Here is a 7,209-nt window from a genome sequence, read left to right as displayed (position 1 = left end):
AGCCTCTCAACAGTGTGCTTTTGTGTCTGGCTTCTTTCTCTTGACATTTTGCTATATGTAGTGGAGATAAGTCATTGTCATTGCTGTATAATATTCCACTATGTGAATGTGCTACGACTTTTACATCCATTTTTATATCTGGTAGAGGATCATAATTCAGGTCAACAATCTCTTATTTGAAAACTTGGGACCAGATATGTTTCAGAATTTTAGAGAGATGATTAAGGTGCATGCAGCTCCCTATGTGGGTCTGTGTTAGAACCCTGTAATCTTACGGCCATGCCACCCTGAACACACCCAATCCCGTCTGATCTCGGAAGCTAAGCGGGGTCAGGCCTGGTTAGTACTTGGATGGGAGACCACCTAGGAAGACCAGGTGCTGTAGGTGTTAGGAAAAAAAAAAAAAAAGAACCCTGTAATCAAACATATCAACGTTTCTGCAAGGAAATGCACAAGTGTTCATCCTATAAATAGCTTCACTCCAGGTCAGGTCAGGTTTTGCCGCCAAACGAGTACAGGCCAGATCAGGTTATATCTCCAAATAAGGGCTGACAACATTTTTGGCTTTCAGGGCTTTTAGATTTCAGAATTGAGAGCTAGGCATTATGTACCTGTACTTTATTAGTCCAATTTGCTTTGGGAAATCTTAGCAGAAAGATGAATTGGATACCACCCTACAGATATCAGCCAAAATCAGAAACAAAAGTCCCGTGTTTAAGCAGTGACACGTGGTTTAGCAGGAAGGTTGGAGCCGGCTAAGTCCGGGCTCAAACCCTGACTCTGAGAGGTGGGGAAGACCCGGAGGTGCTGGCTGCTGCCGTCCCTGAGACTGCCAGTTGCCTCAGTCTATTTGAACATCGTAAACCTTTGTTTTTATAACCGCAGCTCCTAATCTTATAAGTTGTTGATTATATTTTTCTCTTTTATCCTTTTAATCTGTTAGTCCTTTAGTTCTTTTACTTATCTTGATCATTCCTTATCTCTATTTTGTCCTTTATAATTTTTATATTACATTCTTTTATCTCATCTCATCTTCTTGTTTTTATCGTTATTGTGCTATTTTTTAGCAACTGGGAGAAGACTCAGCATTTGGAGGAGCGAGCAGAGCTAATTTATCCTTCGCCTCTCCCAGAGCCAGATTGCTTCGAACTTGGGAAAGTTTTCTTCCTTGAGGAGATTTCTGGGGTGTGGGAGCCCTCAAAATTTAAGCTGAAGCCTTAACCAAGAATTGGTTCTAGAACTTTTGAAGCCTTGGAAAACACTGAGTCTCAAAGTAGGAAACTGTTCTAAGTGGTGGGGAGTTATTTCTGGGCAAAGATTTCTTTGTTCTGGTAGACCAGACCCTGGGTGCCTAAACTCTTCCTTGTCCCCACGTATAAGTGCTCATCACCCTTTCACAAGCTCAGGAATACTCTGTGGTAAGGAGGCAGCAAGTGTGTTTAATCCTTCCCCTCATGACAGATGTCTCTTTTCTGTAGGGATGTAGAAGATATTGTTCCTGGAAGTCACAGAGACAAGTGAGGTTGTGGTCTTGTTCGAGCTGCTGCTACATGAGGCACAGAGAGGAAGCTGCCAGAAGGAAGGCCAGCCACTAATTCTCCCCGGCCTGGCAGAGATGTCCTTTAACACCCACCTGGCGGGGGAATGCTGACATCTCCTCATGGGGAAGACTGAAGAAATCCAACTTTGGGAAGTGTATTGAATGGAGAGAGGCTGGTTAAATCTCTACTCAGAGTTGGGCCAATTCCTAGACAATCCCTTTTGTCCAAGGCTTTGCACATTCTGTCAATTGCCCTAGGACGAGGCTGACCCCAAGAGGGAGGGAAACCTGAGAGACGTAGGCCTGACAGTGCTTTGGGGCTCTGATGATCCCCTAGAAGAAAGTCTGGATATCTTCCCTGCCTCTCCAATCCTCCTCTTTGAGGAAGGAGAAGGCAGGCCTGGGGAGCAGATGAGCAGGCTGGGGACTCAGAGAGCACACCTGGTCCTAACTCATTTTTCCCACATCCCCATTCCTTCACCCAGCTTTTGTCTGAACAGTTGTACCAGATTCCAAGTGAGCTGTGAGCAGTTAGGGAGCAGCCTGTGCCCTCGTTTAGGACAGGGTGGTAGAGGGGGGACCTGCCTGCCCAGCCCATCCACCTAGGTCACCGCAGTCAGAACAACAGGGACTTCATGGGGACCAGTGTTTGTGCTGGGCAACATCAGGGCTGACTACTGGAGAGCTGAGGGCTGAATTGGGGGTTATTTTTAGTGCATTTTTTCATTTAGTTTCATACCAGTTTTTACATCATTTTAATAATCTTTTTATTTCTTTTAATTTACTTTATCTTTTTAATGAACTATTATGTTATTTATTTTTATCTTCTATTATATTATATTATTTTTATCTTCCTATTTTCTATTTCTTCGCCTTAATAAACTGGGTGCTGGGGGCCCAGTTCTCAGGGAAGAGGTGTGAAGCTACCTAAGCAAAGAAGGCTGGATGCTCTGCCCTCTTGGATTGGACTCCCAAATCCCCTTACAAGGTGAGTCTTGTCCCTAGTGACCCCTCCCAAGTCTTTAAAACTTCAGTCTGTGGAATTCAAGGGTTCCCAGGCCAGAATTCTCCCCTAGGTTGATAGTATATTTACCTATACTGATAACACATTTGAACCAGGCAGATGATGGTCACACATACTATTTTTATAATTAGAAAGGTAACACACACTCATCATCAAGAAAAGCAAATATAAAAGTGTATGAGGTAAAAAAGTATATGTCTCCCAATTCCCCCAAGTCCTACTCCAGGCTCAGAATAACCTTGGTAACATGATATGTGTGTGGAAATAATCTGCAGCAGAGATATACACATGCCTATTTGAAATTTGGTAAGTAAAGCCAAATTGTCCTCCAAAAATCTTAAGCCAATTTTATCCTTACCAACAGTTTCCAAGAGGGTCCCTTTTCTCCTTTGCCCACACCCTCACCCGCACAGCAGAGGGTCCAAACCAGACCTTTTGAAATCTTTTCTGGATTAGCCCACCCCTGCCTGCGCCCCTCCCCGCAGCCCAGACAGTTCAGATTCAAGAAGGAGTCAATGTGAGGTGACCCTTGTCCATTAATCACTAGGAGATGCAGTGTCTTTGCTGGGCTAGGCTCCTGCTCTGGCTTTGCCCCCAGGCAGGCTGGGCGCTGGCATCAGGAAGATTCAGCAACTAAAATACATGCCAAAGGGGCTTCCTTCAGCCCAGCCAAAGCAGAAACTTACTTGCTCACTCAGGAGACCGCCAGGTGTGACTGAGAGTGGGCGGGTACCTGACTTCGTGTTCACGTGGGCAGACACCCATGGAACATCAAGTGTGAGCCATGCCTGAAGCTCTGTCTGGACTTTTCCCAAATCCCGTTCCTCTCCCAGAGGGAATGGGCCAAGCCTTCCCTCCACGCCCTTCCACCACATCTAAGAGCATCACATCGCTTTGGGGAATCTTCCCAATATCATGTGTGTGTCTGGCATGGGTCTGTGGTAAGGGAGGTGGGTCTCCCCACCAGCCTGCTGCAGTGGGGTGGGTAGTATGTAGGTGGGCAGGGAGGAGGTGGGTGTCAACATAGTCAGCTTCAGAGATGCTCCATCTGCATATGAGATGAATGGGAGGGCAGCTCAAGCTAAGGGTAAACAGGTGTGGCTGTCAGGTGAGACCAGGTGAAGAAGAGCCAGATGAGTAGAGAAGGAAAGTTGCCTATAAGGAGGCCCTCATGGCCCCTGGACCTGGTACCAGCTCTCTTGCCAAGGCCTAGCAGCTGGTTGAAAGGTGGGAACTAGTCACCATCTCAGGCAACTGGTTTGACTTCTTCCTGAGTTAACTAAACAGCTATCTTTGGCCTCAAAAAACAGCTCTCAGTTTTATTACTTGAAAGTTAAGACATGTCATCTTTTTCATCTCCTTCAGCAGTTTGGTTCTATTAGATATGAACCCCAGAGGGGGAAGAGATTAGGGGGCTGTAGTCCGTGGTGCCAAGTGCCTGGATATCATCTAGGGTCCGCCTGGTTGTGGCGGGTGAGGTGTCCCTGACAGGGGTAAAAGGTCTGTTATACCCTAGTTGCCCTCAAATGGAACAAAACCACTCTTTGCAGGAGAGGCTATTTGAATCGACAAGCTTTCCTTTAGTTATAGACTGGCTTACCCTACACCAGGGGTACCAGTCTGTGGCCTGTTAGGAACCGGGCCACATACCAGGAGGTAAGCGGCGGGCAAGTGATAGAGCTTCATCTGTGTTTGCAGCCGCTCCCTAGCGTTAGCATCACCTCCTCAGCTCCACCTCAGATCATCAGGCATTAGATTCTCATAGGAGCACTGGTCTCTGGTGCCAAAAAGGTTGGGGACTGCTGCCCTACACCCATTCCAAACCTCTTTTTCCTTTATCATTCTCTACCCTAGAGGCTGGAAAAAATAAAGCCATCTTTTTTGTCTTCTGTAGCTGCAGGAGATCTTTGACAGTATCTTGGACAATTAGACATAAGCAAAAACCTTTTTGGCTTTTAAAAAAATGAGACAGATGTATCTGGCATCACTCCTTCCCCTTGTTGCCACCCCCCCCTTAAATGGGGACGTGATGCCTGGAGCTATGGCATCCATATTGTGACTCTGAGAGAAAGGCCAAGAAAAATAGAAGATGTTTTCTTTAATATTATAATGTCCTAAACCAATGTCAGCTACTGACAACCTCTAAAATTTTTGTTATGTAAAGAAAATAAACCACAATTTATCTTAGCCTTTGTTAGTTGGCTTTTCTCTTTCTTTCTTTTTGTTTTAAATTTTTTTCCCAGCTTTATTGATATATAATAGACAATTAGTTGTTGGCTTTTCTCTTTCTTATCATTGAAAAGCATTCGTAAGTGATAAACTTGCATGTAGATGTTTTCATAAGGAAGGAAGCTTAAAGGAACCCTTAGTCTCTACAGTTGAACAGGGAAGATGAATCACTAAGGCCTCCGTCTAGAAGGGAAATACTCGAAAAGGAGTTCTCTCCCTCCCTAGCATGACCTGGACCTCTTGGCTCTGCTCAGGTCCCCCATGTTGGCCTCACCTTGCCCCCAGATGAAGGGCTCTGTATTGTTCACTCAGAGCAGGATAAATCTAGGCCCCTGGGCTAAGTGCCACAGAACTGAAAAAAGACAGCTTCACCATGATGGTCCCTCTGCCCCTCTATTCCATGAGGATCCCACGATGTGCACCTGAGACGTGAGCCAGGTCTTGGGCCTCACTCCCAGGGCAATGGTACGGCTGCTACAGAGGCATATTTGGCTGTTCTTCCCCCAACCGCTCCTCCCTGGGTTCCTGGGAGCATGAGACCCCATCTCACGAGGCTTGCCAGACAAACTGGGGATTCAGGCAACCTGGAACATAAAGAGCAGACCCTAGGGGATAAGTGAAATGAAAGTACCTAATATGTCCTCATGTTACCACCTCTGTTAGGGGATGTGAATCCCCTAGTTAATCCTCACTAATTGTCCCTCCTCTCTCTCCTTCAAAGGTGCCTCTGCTTCTCCTTCTTGGCCTGCCCTCCAAGGATCCTCTATCCTTCCCCTTTTCTCACTCTCGTCTTTCATTCATTTTCATGGCTTCTATAGCTCCTGGAATCCTAGGTCTCTTTCTCCAGCCCAGGCATCCCTCTTGAGCTCTAGCCTCAAGTACCTATTTCTTGCACATTTATGCTTGGGCTCCATAAATTCAATATGTTCAAAATGTATATCTTGTCTCCAAATCTTCTCCTACCTGTTCATATCTTAAATGGCACCGGTACCCCCTATATTCATTTCCTGTTGCTGTTATAACAAATTACCACAAACTTAGCAGCTTATAACACCACATATTTATTATCTTATACTTCAGGATGTCAGAAATACAAAATGGCGCTCACTAGGCTAAAATAAAGGAGTTGGCAGGGCTGCATTCCTTCTAGAGGCTCTGGGGACAGTCCATTTCCTTGCTTATTTAGGCTTCTAGAGGGTGCCTGCATTCTTTGGCTCATGACTGTGCTCCTCCATCTTGAATGCCAACAATCACATCACTCTATGCATCACTCTGCATCTGTCATCAGATCTTCCTTTTCCAAATATCTTGCCTCCCTCTTCCACATATAAGAATTCTTATGATTACATTGGGCAAAACAGGATAATCCAAGATTATTTCCCTATCACCAGATCCTTAATTTAATCACATCAGCCAAATCCCTTTTGTTGTATAGGTAACACATTCATAATTTTCAGGGATTAGGCTGTGAACATCTTTAGGGGGCCATTATGATGTCTACCACATCCACCTGACTGTTCCCTTTAATAATAATTGCTACCGTTTCCCAAACAGATTTTGTAGTTTAGGCTCTGAGTTGTCTTTTTTCACCCCTAAGTATTTTCATACACTGCAGAGACCATACAAAATGAAAAGAGGGCTTTGGACTCCCAAAATTCTACTAGCAGGAAGCAAAGTGAGAAAAACCACTCAGTTGCAAACACGTGCTAGCTTTCAAGAAAAAGGAAGGATGACATTGAGGTCAGAACCAAGAGCTCAGAGGGGAAAGCCAAGAACCATGGAGAACTATTCCATGTGCCTGGCTGGATTTCAGAATTGCTATGGACCATTTCCCCTCTTTTTGAAGAGGAATATATATAGCAGCTATCTTATGCATCTCCCACATTGTACATAGGGTGTGTTGGGGAGCGCCAGATAACATCTCCTTGTTTAACTGGCTGAGAGGAACATTTATGGGAGCTGGACCTGAGGGTTCTTTTCTGCACCTGGGCTTGATTTAGATAATGATGCTATAATGAAGCAAGATTTTTGGCTCTTTGTGAAAGGGTGAGTATATTTTGCGTGAGGGAGGGATGCGAACATTAGAGCCCAGAGGGCAGAGGTAGCCAGCCTCCAGGATGGCACCACAGTGATCCCTGTTGCCTGATAGTCAGGCCTTTGTGTAGTCCCTCTCACAGTGCACCAATAGCGTACAGCAAAAGCGATGGGATGCCACTTCTGAGATAGCTTGTCAGAGACCTTGGCCATTGTTTGGGGTGTGTTATCTGTGTCTCTCTCTTGGATCACTCCTTGTGGGGGAAGCAAGGTGCCATGCTGTGAGTAGCCCTATGGAGAAGCCCACATGGCAAGGAGGAGAGACACTAAGCTAGAAACATTCCACTCAGCCCCTTCCAGAATCCCGATCCTCGGAAACTGC

At 45.5% G+C, this 7,209-nt stretch overlaps 1 non-coding gene across 1 annotated transcript; it reads left to right on the top strand.

Annotated features, from left to right (window-relative positions):
• The first annotated feature begins 269 nt into the window (after nt 1–269).
• Nucleotides 270–388, top strand: LOC112471853. The gene has a single exon (XR_003043445.1). It is a non-coding gene; the product is annotated as a 5S ribosomal RNA (ribosomal RNA).
• Nucleotides 389–7,209: the final 6,821 nt, after the last annotated feature.

The sequence above is a fragment of the Pteropus alecto genome, unplaced genomic scaffold (genome assembly GCF_000325575.1).
Source record: "Pteropus alecto unplaced genomic scaffold, ASM32557v1 scaffold359, whole genome shotgun sequence".
Classification (NCBI taxonomy): Eukaryota; Metazoa; Chordata; class Mammalia; order Chiroptera; family Pteropodidae; genus Pteropus; species Pteropus alecto.
This window is presented reverse-complemented; position numbering and strand designations above follow the sequence as displayed.